The sequence below is a fragment of the Dipodomys ordii genome, unplaced genomic scaffold (genome assembly GCF_000151885.1).
Source record: "Dipodomys ordii isolate 6190 unplaced genomic scaffold, Dord_2.0 Scaffold10, whole genome shotgun sequence".
Lineage (NCBI taxonomy): Eukaryota > Metazoa > Chordata > Mammalia > Rodentia > Heteromyidae > Dipodomys > Dipodomys ordii.
Genome location: NW_012267226.1, coordinates 15,445,711 through 15,459,315, shown reverse-complemented (window position 1 = coordinate 15,459,315; position 13,605 = coordinate 15,445,711).

The following is a 13,605-nucleotide window of genomic DNA, read 5'->3' as shown; positions in this document are numbered from 1 at the left end:
TATAATTTAGTCCTTCTGGGTTTCTTCCTGGTTTATTCTGTAAGATGGAAACATTTTCAATAAAGATTTATAGACTTTTCTGTGCTGAAGAGTTTTGTTTCTTATCAGATTATTTCCCCTTAGCTTCCAGTCCCTTGTCAGACAATGTCATTAGAGGAAGAGCTTACACTAGTCTTGTTGATTTTGCAAATTGATCTGTTTCAGGAGGAGATAAAAGCAGTTGTTCCCACTGTGCCTGCTGCCTGTTTCTTACTGAGCATGGCCTAGTAAGCTTGGTCTCCAAGAGAGTGGGGATCAGAAAGTTGGGAGAAAATCTTTTAATCTGATTGCTTTTCCTGTTATTTGTGTTACATGAGTAATTTCTCACAATGCTGGCTGTCTAGGGTTAAGTCCTACCATTGGCAGGTCAAAGCCGACTCTGAAGAACCATCAGTTAATGCCCTGGAGTATGTGTTATCATCTACAAATGAACCCATCTTTTAGGATCAGGAATCACAATAAAACAGAAGACAATCTCACTTTCAATGCCAAGCTTTGGAGGAAGAGCTGTTTTGGAGTTGGGGGAGGGGATCATTTTCCTGATGAATTGCTGAGTGACAAAAAGAAAAGAAAAGCCAAATGTGGTGGCTCAAGTCTACAATCCCAGATACATGGGAGTCATATGTAGGAGGATCCTAGTCAAAGGCTAGTCTGTGCAATCTGAATTCAGACTCAATCTGAAAACTAATTTAAAGCAAAAAGAGCTGGCAACATAGCTCAGGTGCCTGTCTAGCAAGCACAGAGCCCTGGCTTTAAATCCTAGTTGTAGTCTGGTGGGAGGGGGCAAGGAAAAGACAAAAAAAAATCGGATAACCAAGTGGTTCCAAGATCCTAGACCTCAAACTGCACCCAATTCCAAATGAAAGTTTGAAGACATGTTCTAAAGCTAAATACAAGTTTTCTGACATCAGAAACCAGGGAGAATTTACTTTGTATTAATTGAAATCATTTTGGTTGGAGTAAAAGCTGAGATACACAATGATTCCTTGTTGACCTGAATTAAGTTGGGCGATTCTCTTATCACCTGCTCCTAAATATTGGTATGAATGTTTGCAAGCTGACTGATCACACTGGCGCTTCCTTTATTTGACTTATTGACGTAGACTGTTGGTTCACATGCTTTCTTGCAATGCTTGGGTGGAAATATGGCTTATGTTCTTAATCTGTTTGTTAGTCTAACAGCTGTGGCTGCTGTGGAAGGTATTTTATTCATTTGATACATCTACATTAATTTTTTTTATAAATTGACATCTTATAATTATATAGTCATGAGACGTACAATGTTATTATGATTTGTGAATAGTGTGGACTGATTATCTCAAGTCAATACTTCAGATACTTTTTGGTGGTGAGAACATTTGAATTTTACTGTCATAGCAATTTTGAAATGTATAATAACCTATAATTGATAATATTCACCATATTATGAAACAGATCTAAAAAAAAGTACCCCATGTTCTTCCTGCCTGAGATTTGATGGTACTTTTGACTGTGATCTCCCCATTTCTTCTACATTCTTGCTTCTGTAGCCAACGCATTCTACTCTCTGCTTCTATGACTTTGAATTATCTTTTAGATTCCACATGTAAATGAGAACATACCATATTTATCCCTCAATGCCTGGCTTATTTCGCCTAGCATAATATTCTTCAATTCTATCCACATTGTTGCAAATGAAAGGATTTCCTTCTCTTCAAGACCAAGAAGTTTTCCATTGTGAATATGTGAGTATGAACTCTTTCATCTATTGGTGAGTAATTCTGTAACTTGGTCATCGTGAGCAGTGCTGCAATTAATATGAGTGTGAGCATCTCCTGAGTATACTTCTCTCACATCTTTTGGGTAAATATTCAGAAGCAGGTGTGTTGGATTGTATGATCTAGTTTCAGTGTCTAAAGGTAACTCCATATAAGTTTTCTGTTCTAATTTGTATTTCCCCCAGAAATGTACAAATGTTTCCTCCTCACATTTCTAGCAACACTTGTTAATCTCTTGCTTCCTTGATAATAGCTCTTCACAGGGAATGAGATGATATCTCACTGTGGTTTTAATGTGGCTTAAATAGTAATTAGTGACGTTGAGCCTTTTTCCCCATGTGCCTGTTAGCTATCAACATATATTTGTTTATGGAATGTGACATAGGCAGGCCTCCGGAATGATACTGATGTCTGCTTTGGATCTGTTTTTTTTTAATTTTTATTTTTAATCTGTCTTTAAGTAGCTGTGAAAAGGAGTTGCTATTCAACAAAATAGTATGTGAATACAATGAATCTTGATCAGTGCCACCCTTTCATCATTCTGTCTTGAATCTCAAGCACCCAAATATTTTCTCTTTAAAACTTCCAAAGTTCTAAGTTTTTTTTTCTTTCTCTTCATTCATTCTTTTTTCTTCTTTTGCCTGTCAACTTTCAGATAGCTCTCTCTGACCAAATTCTTTTTTTCTGTTGATCTATCTTGCATATTTTAAATTTTATTGAGTATTTTTTTAATTTAAGGATTTCTGCTTGATTGTTTAAACTGCTTTTTTCCCTTTTTGTTTTTCTCTGTTAAAGAATTGAATATTTTTCAAGCTCATTGAGTTTTCAGAGAGTTCTTCCATTTTGTTTAGTATCCAGTCAATTTCTAGCATGCTATTTTGAAGCAATGGTTTTCTGACTGCTCTTGATGTTTGTTGGCATGCAGCATCATTCAAGCATTGAAGGATTAGGCATTGACATTGATTCCAGACTTCAAACTCTATGAGTGTGAGTCTGTGTGTGAGCCCATCTTTCTAGAAATCCTAGGTATACTCATAATTATACTGAGTGTGCAGTCATTTGCATCATTTCAGCACTGGATGGCACCCACATCCAGATTTGGTAGGAATCTGCTGTTGGTGTGTTTTCACTTTTTCAGCACTAGGGGGTGATCCAAGCCCAAGGTTACCTTAACTTTATGATTGGGTTGTTCATGAAGAACCAATCTATATAGTTTCTATTACCAATAAGTAATCATAATGACCAGAAGTACCTAGAGAGTGTAGTTCACCTCCATAAGTCCTTGTGGGGCAGGTATAGAGACAGATACCTCACCCAGAGGTCCTGGCCTCTGCTCAGATACTATAGTATTTTGCTAAGCTTGTGGTAGAATCACCATCCTTGAGCTCTTACGTTGCAGCTCTGGCCACAAATGCCACCTAGCCGTGTTACACACTTACGAAGACTGGCATAGTCCTGGGAAAGAACCTACACCAGATCAATAATGCTATGAGGTGCTTGTTGCTGATGTGAGCTCATGGTCCAATACTACTGAGACCAGCCACAGGTAAATGTTGGCTAGAATTGAAGCCCTAGTAGTCTGGGGGCTACATGTCTTTCCTTGGCACAGGTGCTGCTCCAGAGACTCCATCTTCAAGTAGACCTTACTTCTTTAGCCATTATAAAAGTAGTTTGGTGCATTTAAAACTGTTCAGCTGGGTGTGGCTATACAATTCACTTTTGGGCCTTGACTTTGCATTGCTTATGGTTCTAATAGCTTTATTTTGTAGATTCCTTAGGATTTACCTGTTAATATTTTTTGTCTAACCAGAGGCTTCTTTCTTCCTTTGCAAGCTATATTTAAATTTTTTCCTTTTCTTATTTTATTGCATTGGCTAGAATCTCTAGTACAATATTGAAATGATGAGAGACAAAATCCTTACCTCATTGCTAATCTGAGACAAGAAAGCATTTGATATTTACCACTAAATATGATATTAGTTGTTGGCTTTTCATAGATTTCTGTCAGCATGAGAAAGTACTGTACCCTTTTATTTCCAATATTTTTGCATTAAATATCATAGATCTGTTGAATTTGTCATGATTTTTTGATCTAGTGATATAATCATCCATGTTTCTCTTGCTTTTTTTTTTGTCGGTCATGGGGTTTGAACTCTGGGTCTGGGTGCTATCTCTCAACTTTTCAGCTCAAGACAAGCACTCTACCGCTTGAGCCACAGCATCACTTCCGGTTTTCTAGTAGTTTATTGGAGTTAAGAGTCTCACAAACTTTCCTGCCTGGGCTGGCTTTAAACTGTGATCCTCAGATCTCAGCCTCCTGAGTAGCTAGGATTACAGGCATGAGTCACTGGTGTCTGTCCCTCTTGTATTTTTTAATATAGTAAATTACATTCATAGTAGTATTTGCTTGTTTGTTTGCTGAGGAGCACTCTATCCCTGGGCAATGGATTTCTTGAAAGTTAAAATTCTCTTGTATTCCTGGAATAAACATTAGTTGGTCATAATGCATTATTTTTTTGGTAAAAATTATTCATCTGTTCCATGAGAACTATTGGCTTCCAATTTATTTCCTCATAATGTCTACATCAGTCTTTGCTTTCAAATAGTGGTACCCACATGAGATGAATTAGGAATTTTTTCTCTCTATTTTCTGCTATACTTTATTTAGATTGGTGCTATTTTCCCCCTAAAGTAGTATAATTCACAAATGCAAGGATCTGGGTCTGGAGTTTTCTGTATGGGAATTTAAAACAAATTAAAAATTGATTTCTTTAATAGTAAATAGCTAGTCTGACTTTAAATTTAATCTTATATGAATCTTAGTTAATTGTGTTTTTTAAGAAATTTATTCATCTCATTGAATTTATTGTCATAAAATTGTTCATGGTATTTCCTCATTATTCTTTTAATGACTATAGAATCTGTAGAGACAGGCCTTTTATCATTACTGATATTGGCAACTTATGTTCTCTTTCTACGTCAGCTTATCTGGCTAGAGTTTTCGTTTTTTTTTTTTTTTTTGGGTCCGGTCGTGGGGCCTGAACTCTGGGCCTGGGCACTGTCCCTCAGCTCTTCAGCTCAAGGCTAGCGCTCTACCACTTGAGCCACAGCGCCACTTCCGGCTTTTTTCTTTTTGCTTATGTGGTGCTGAGGAATCAAACCCAGGGCCTCAGGCATGCAAGGCCAGCGCTCTACCACTGAGCCACCTTCCCAGCCCCTGGTTAGAGTTTTTTAAAGCTGATTTTTAAAATTAATTAATTAGTTAGTTAATTAATCAAATAATTTTTGAGGTGCTGGGGGCCTGATCCAGGGCATGGCTCATGTAAGCAAACACTTTACAACTGATCTATATCCCTAGACTTGAAACCAATTGTGACTATGTAACTATTGTTTTATAGACGTCTATTTTTGTGCCTTTATTTTTTTTCTACCATTTTTTTAAAATTTATTTTCTTCTACTTAATTTGGTCTTTGTCTTTTAGTAGATCAGGGTCTCTCAACCATGACACTTAGTATGTCTGAGTGGACAATTATTTGTTGCAAGGAGTTGTCGTATGTATCGCAGGATGTTTAGCACTACTAACTCTAGTACTAGTAATTGTCTCCTACTGACAACAACAAAAGTGTATATAGATATTACCAAATGTCTCTTAGGGAAAAAAAAATTTCTCCTACTTGAGAATACCAAACTACATTTCAAAGATATATCCTAAGGTTATTGGTTTTGTTTTGGTGCCCTTTTTTTCTTTTCTAATATACATACTTAAATCTACAAATTTTTCTTTAGTAGTACAGTAGCTGCAGTCTACAAGTTTTGACATATTTCCTTATATTTAGTTAGAAATTTTCCTTGTACTTCTTTCTCTGGCTCATGGGTTATTTAGCTATATTATATTTTTAATTTCCAAATATTTTAATATCTTTCTAGAGTGTGAAATATCACTGATTTGTAGTTTAATCTCAGTATGAGAAAAGATGTAAGATCTCAGTCATTTAATATGCCCTGAGCCTTGTTTCATGGATTAATATTTAGTCTTTCTTGCTTAACATACCATATTATATTCAACAAAAGTTTTTTGTATAGTTGAGTGTAGAGTTTTCTAAAGATTAATTTAGTTATAGTGACTGATAGTGCTGTCCATGTCTTTTGCGAATTTGCTGATTTTTTTTTTAAATTTTCTATTTTTTTAGCCGGTTGTGGGGCTTGAACTCTGGGCCTGGGTGCTGTCACTCAGTTCTTCAGCTCAAGGCAAGCACTCTACCACTTGAGCCACATGCCACTTCCAGTTTTCTGGTGGTTAATTGTAGATCAGAGTCGCATGGATTTTCCTCCCAGGCTGGCTTTGAACCTCGATCCTCAGATCTCAGCCTCCTGAGTAGCTAGCATGACCCACCGGTGCTTATTGCTGATTATTTTTGTCTCATTATCTGTCAACTGCTCAGAGATGTTGTTAAAATCTCTAACTATAACTGTGGATTGGTTTATTTCTCCATTTACTTCTGTTAACTCTTGATTTGTATATGGTGAATCTTTATTATTAGGTATAAACACATGTACGGTTGTCATTTACTTTTTAATCAATGGACTTATGATTATAAAGTATCACTCTATTTCTAGTTATATTGTTTGTCTCAAAGTCTACTTTTTATATTGATATAGCCATCTTAGCCTCCTAATGCTTTAATATTTGCTCAGCTTTCTGGGTATACTGAATTACTTTATACAGTGTATTACTGATACTGAATTATTTTATACAGTATATTACTGATAAAGAGATTGGTGAGTATGCTCTCTTATGAGCTTCACAGCAGTCTTATAGGCAAAAATTATCTTGTTTTCTTTTATGCATAGATACATCAAGAAACCAGAGCCTGATTTCTTTCTTCTTCTTCCAGTTCCTGGGCTTTTGGCCACTATCCTATGTTTTTCTTCATAGATTAAGTTGAAGGAAAGTTAGAGGGATCCAATGTGGCCTGCCCTTTGATAGGTAAGGAAAATGTGGGAAGCATATATGGAGAGGTGGTACGTTTTCTGTCAACTAAAGATAAGAGTGATCACAGTTCTATTCCAGGACTCAAGTTAGCTATGAAGAAAAGCTTTTGGTGATCTTGTATACATGAAGAGACACTTATTGTCAGAATTGCTGAAATGAAGAATCATAATAGTACCAGAGGTCAGGCTAGGTTGAATATCATTGTTATAACACATATATAATGAACATTGGCCATTTACTCTTAGCTGTATATACATTTACCCTTCCGCTGTATGTACGGTGCAGTTCAGCCTGGAGACAGAAGGGTGGATAAAATGCTCTACACTGACTGCCTACCTTAAGATTATATGACTTGTTGATAAAGGTCTCAAAAGAAACTATTGTGTCCAGCTGCTATGCCATTCCCTAGAAGAGGTCTTTCTTCCTCCTGGGAGTCTAAGCCCCAGGTATCCAAGCTGTGGGGTCCTCTTGGGCATTGGCTGTTCCAACCAGACCCATGGGATGGAAATACTAATTGGGACTATGTATTTGTGAAAACTTTTGCTCTATAGGCGTGTGAAAAGGGTTAAACAGTTGGATAACTTCCCAACTTCCCTGGCTTAGTAATTTCTGGAGAATCCTGGCACACGTAATTTGCATAATGCGGATTTATCTCCTGGAAGATGCAGTGCCCTGAAATCCCAATGCAAACAAACTGCAGCTGCATTAACCTCTGAGGATTAGGGGGTCTGGGTGGGATATTCCTCAGGATCTGTAGATTCCTTTCTCCCCTCATCCCCAGGGGCAGCAAAGTCCTGACAGCATCCTGTGTCTGAGGTGAGAATTATACTGAGGATGACTCTCACCTCCTTCTCACCACGTGCCATTAGGGGTGAAGTCAGGAGTTAAAAGGGCCACAGTGGGTAGAAGGGCTCTTCAATCTTTCTCCATCGCATCTTTCCCAGTTTTCATCCTGACAATATAGACACACAGTCTTCTGTGGTGCCACAAAGCATTTTATTATTGAACAGGCATTTGTATAGTGCTTATGGTATTGCAAACTCTTTATCTTGTAGCAGGTTCAGCTCTAATGTCTGACTGTGAACATGGCCTGGAGGTCACATGATCTACAGTCCAACCTAGCCTTGTATCACTTGGTAGCCATGTGATCAAAAGAGAAGTTGGGCCAGGCGCCGGTGCCTCACGCCTGTAATCCTAGCTACTCAGGAGGCTGAGATCTGAGGATCACAGTTCAAAGACAGCCCAGGCAGGAAAGTCCATGAGACTCTGATCTCCAATAAACCACTAGAAAACCAGAAATGGCACTATGGCTCAAGCGATAGAGTGCTCACCTTGAGCTGAAGGGACAGCGCCCAAGCCCAGAGTTCAAGCCCCACGACCAAAAAAAAAAAAAAAAAAAAAAGCAAAGTTGCTTAGTACCTTTCTGCCCTAGTTTCTCTACCTATAAAGTAGATCCTCAAATGATTTCCTTAAGGATTAGATTAGATAATATATGCAAAACAAGCCTGATATGTGGTGTGATGGGTGGCTGTGATGATTGTAAGTGAGTTCTTCCTGAAAACTGTGGAAACTGTACCTGTACAGGTGTTCTAGAGAGGTTAGCCTCTTCTAAAACCCTAGAACTCTAATAAGAGTGAACAAATTTCCATCTGCCTGGGATCCAGTGCCCAGGAAAGCTACTACCTATTGTGATGTGGAAGAGGATTAGGAATGGCACTGAACCAGAGAGCTGGCAAACAAGAGTCTCAGGGCACAGTATAAACAGAAAACTCAATTGTGAATTTGTGTTCCTGACTGGATTCAATTCTGTACCCTGGGGAACTACAAACCTTGGCTCAGGGGTGTAGCAGCATCCTCACCTGAGGTAAGAGGCCTGATGTCAGCACCCTACTTTAAGTTCCCCTTCTTTAGGGGGACTGCTATGCCTCTTGCCATTTAAAGTTCTCTTTGTTTGGGCTGGGAATGTGGCTCAGTGGTAGAGTGCTTACCTTAGCATGCATGAAGCCCTGGGTTTCGATTCCAGATTTGGCGCTGTGGCTCAAGTGGGTAGAGTATTAGTCTTGAGCAAAAGAAGCTCAGGGACAGTGCCCAGGCCCCGAGTTTAAGCCCCAGGACTGGCAAAAAATAAATAAATAAAGTTCTCTTTGTGTGGAAGACCCAAATGACCTCTGCTAGCGAAGCCTCTGTGACAGGACCACCCTGTTCCTCATCTCCAGAGGCAGAAGTGAATTGCAGTGCTATCCCTTTAGTGGAAAGGATGTCGGGGAACACACAATAAGAGGCCAGGGCCCTGGATGGTACAGAAAGGCTTGAAGGGGCAAGCTGGAAACTGAAGATGACTTTGTCCCCTAGGATCTTCACCCTGCTTCACCATCCTTAAGGCCTAGGATGCTTGAACGCCTTGCATTTGGGCAGGCTGCTGACCTCTGGGCTGGAAGGCTAGATTTGTCGGCAGCTTTAGGTAGTTGCTCCCCAATCTTTCTTCCAAGCTCACCCCCCCGACTGCCCCCGCCATACACACAAAGTTAACCTGCTGGTAAGAAGTTAATGAGTGATGTATTAAGTTTTGCAGGTGACATTACTACTATGCTAGTCTCCCCTAGAACTCAGATGACCAAAGGGTGCTTCTGTCTTCTGGTCTCAAATCCATAAGGCTGGTTTTTATCTGGGAGTGTGGATTTAGATATTATGCATCTTAGAACAGTGTCTTTACTAAGCTGGTGTCCGACAGCATCCCTGGCTGTGCTGTGGGAGTAAGTTCCGCCTCACTCCTTCCCTCTTCATTGAATCAAGATAAGGCAGGTAGCACTATTGTCAATATTTAATCAAGATACATAGGAATCGGTTCTGTAAAGCAGTACTTAGAATGTGTGTTTGCAGACTCTGGCTGGGAGCCAAGGAAAGAATTAGCCCTAGGGCAAGATTATACAATTATTTGTCCCAAAGTTGTCACAGGAACACACACACAGACACACATGGACATAGGGATATCTCTCTCTCTCTCTCTCTATATATATATATATATATATTCATCTATCTATCTATCTATCTATCTATCTATCTATCTATCTATCTATCTATCTATCTATCTATCTATCTATCTACCTACTTACCTATCTATCTCAAGTTCTTTCTATACCTAAAACACTTTTTCTAGGGATTCGGTCTTCCTGGAGGTAATGTTCTGATCTCAGAGGAAGATTCCTGGGCATTGCTATCTAGTTTGTTAGATGGTTTGTGGCTAAGCTCTGGCTTTCAGCTCCGTAAGCACTCTCTAATCTGGACACACAAGTACAATACCTCACCCTATTAACTTTCTTCTGGATATCACCTGCCCTTGCATCTCTTCTTCCATGTGCACGCACGAGTGTGTGTGTGTGTGTGTGTGTAAACTTGCATGTGTAATGGTTGGGATATGATTTCTGAATGTCCCCCTTCAGCTGTGATGGGATACTTAATAGTGCTCAACCATTCTCTGCAGTGCTAGGTCCCAAATCACAGTAGCAATAAATGCTGTCAGTATTACTTAGTATATTCTAGGTTCAGAGTTGACTGTTTTATCCCTTATTAATTCCTTCTTTAATTCCTTACTACATCTTCTGAAGTGTTACTATGAACTTCATTTGATGGATGAATCTCAAGATACACAGAGATCTTCAGTAACTTATTTAAGGTCATTTAGCTACCAAACGATGACACTGAAAGGAAAGGTAAGGTTTGTTTGTGTCTACACTGCATGCTACCATTTCTCCAATGTAAGGAGTTAGAACAACCTTATTTTGTATTCCCTATAATCACACAAGTAATGCATGAATAAATACCTCATTGACTACTCGGATAAAGCTAGAATGTCCTCTGATCAACATTCTCTGCTTCCTATCACTTCCCCCTCCCCCACTGGGGAGCTCACTGGGGCTCCTACCATTCCTGATATCTTCCCTCGATCTCCCAATGCATATGTACGTAGAGAAAACACCAGCATCCCCTACAGAACAGTCACATGGGAGTCATTATGGTAAAACCTTGTTCCCTTTATAATGTCTTGACCTCTTTTTTTCATGTAAGCACAAGCAGATCCATTCTTTTTTACACTGCCCTGAACTTCAGGTTACACACCCACACACACTCTAATCTTGACACACAAATACAATACCTCATCCTATTAACTTTCTTCTGTATATCACTTGCCCTTGCATCTTTTCTCCCATGTGCATGCACGTGTGTGTGTGTGTGTGTGTGTGTGTGTGTGTGTGTGTAGTTGCACATGTCATGGTTAGGATGTGAACTCTCAATGTCCCCCTTCTAGAACTCCTTGAGCTGTGATGGAATACTTAATAGTGCTTAACATTCTCTACAGTGCTAGGTCCCAAATCACAGTTCCTCCCCAGACTCAAGGAGCAATAAATGCTGTCACACACACACTCTATTTCTGTTTTCTGTATGTCTGGCCATTCCCCTAGTTGGTAAACATTTAAATTGTAATCAAATGTCCATGATCATTATGCTTCAGTGGAGATCTTTGGACAGAACCTCTTGTGTACTTTTGAGAGTATTTTTCTAGGACAGCGGAAACGAAATTGCTGTGCAATAGAGTATGCAAATTTAAAATTTTTAATAGACACGGACAAATGATGCTCCAAAGTGGCTGCACCAATTGATAATCTTTTAAGGATGGTTATGCTTCTAGATAGGAAAGAGGCAATACGAAACCTGCGCTGGGAAGTGGCACTGTGGCTCAAGTGGTAGAGTGCTCGCCTTGAGCCGAAGAGCTCAGGGACAGGGCCCAGGACCAGAGTTCAAGCCCCATAACTGACAAAAATAAAAATAAAAAAATAAATAATAGAAGCCTATGCTGTGGCTTTTCAGCCTTCCAAGTGGGCAGGTGACAACCTCCCTGGTCTCAGTAACCACACCTGCAGGTTGGAGACCACAATGTCACAAACTCAGAGGGCTGTCTCCAGTATTACGTGAGAGGAGTCCATGAACAGCTCAGAGCATAGGGCCATGTACATAGGAAACACTTGATAACAGCTCTTATAATCAATCTACATGGGGAAAAAAGTTATATGAAGTCAGGAATGCTCAGGATATCTTTTCTGGAAAATGTTTAGTAATAGTAAGACCATTCCTGGGCTGGTTCCATCTGTCATCTTCTATAGGAAGGGTTTCGTAGCTGGACATCAATTCCAGCCAATTTCAGAGTGGAGAAAGAAGCCACAATACATGACCTTAACCATGACCTTGAGGTCTCTGCAGCCCAGCTGAGGAAAGGTTAGAAGATCATAGGGTATGGGCATTTGCTATCTTTATATGAAACTTTAAATTCACAAGAAATATTTCTCATATTTTTAATTACAAAATACCTTAGCTTTTACACATTTCCTCTTTGACATGGCATCTGGAAGATATTATAGTCCATTGAGGCAATGCCAGTTAAAGAAGAATTTATTCATTTGGTAGGTTTTGTTTTCTTGCTAACAGTATTGCATAGAAATCTTGCCTCTTATTTTCGCTTCGTGTGAGGAACCTTGAGAAACTTGAGGAACCTTGCTAAATCTCTAAGCTTTGTAAAAATTGGATGATGATAATATTAATTTTAGAAAGCTAAACATTGGACTAGGGGTACAGTTTAAGAGAAAAAGCACTTGCCTAGTATGTGTAAGGCACTGGGCTCAAGCAGTGATAAAGCAAAACAAAGAAAAAATTAAAAGCTAATAGTATAGGAGCACTCAGACTGTACCAGACATTGTGTTAAGTAATCATTTGTTGTGAATTATTTTGTTATTAACATAGTAAGCAGAGGTAGATGGTGGTCCCTGGAGGCAAATCTGGATTCAAATCTGCTAGTGGCCAGCATGGCCTAGTGACCTTGTGTCTCTGTGGGCTCCAGAAGTTTCATTGGGATGGCTAATGGACTGATATGCAAGATTCCAGAAAGAGCCCTTGAACTGTCAGGGTAGAGGCCCCTCCCTGACCCTGATGGGAAGCAAAAGATGTTGGATGAACCTTGTGTGGGGACATTCCAGTAGATACCACCTCAGTTATGGGCCTGAGGTTGGTCTGGGGTCTAGGGAGGCAAAGGCTCTGGAAAGCTGGGTGAATGTGTCATGAAAGCCTTAATAGTCTTCAAGTATTCAGGCTGGGCTCAGCTCTCCGAAGAGTAGTTTCCCTTTGGGCCTGATAGATGAGGCCCATTGTTGGAAATTCTCGGCTTACAAGGAAGTGGTGGTACTTACAACTTCTTTATCTACTTCTAAGAAACCTTGGTGGTCTTAATCCAGCATATATTACATTCATATGACAGACAGCCTGAAACTCACAAATCTTAAAACCACAATTCCCTGCTCTTCATCTTTCCTGATGCTCAGGACATTTGTGATGTGGGCATCAGGGAATGATCGTGAGAGAACAAGGTCCTAAGAGAGGTAAGCTTTAACTATAGAGAACTTTGAAGCAGGTGGTAGGTTTGCCTGGGCTCTGAGGTTCTTTTATTGATGGGCTATCTGCAGAATTAAGGCCCCTTCTAATCATGCCCAGTAGCACGTGATCCACCACTTTCTCAAAGGGAAATCCATTTCTTGTATGGACTTTGCCTATATACGAACTCCCTCCTCAAGGTTGGAATGGTTGAAGTCCTAGCTCAGAATGTGACAGACATAGCACAGGCTCTGGTGTCCTGGGACCTTGGTGAGTAATGGTGTTGACCCTAGGAATGTCTCCCAGGTGCTGAGCTGCAGTGTTATTATCTATGGAGGAAGAGGCTTGTCAGCTGAGAGTGTGGGAGGGGCTTCTTGCCCCACAATGCATGGGGTGAA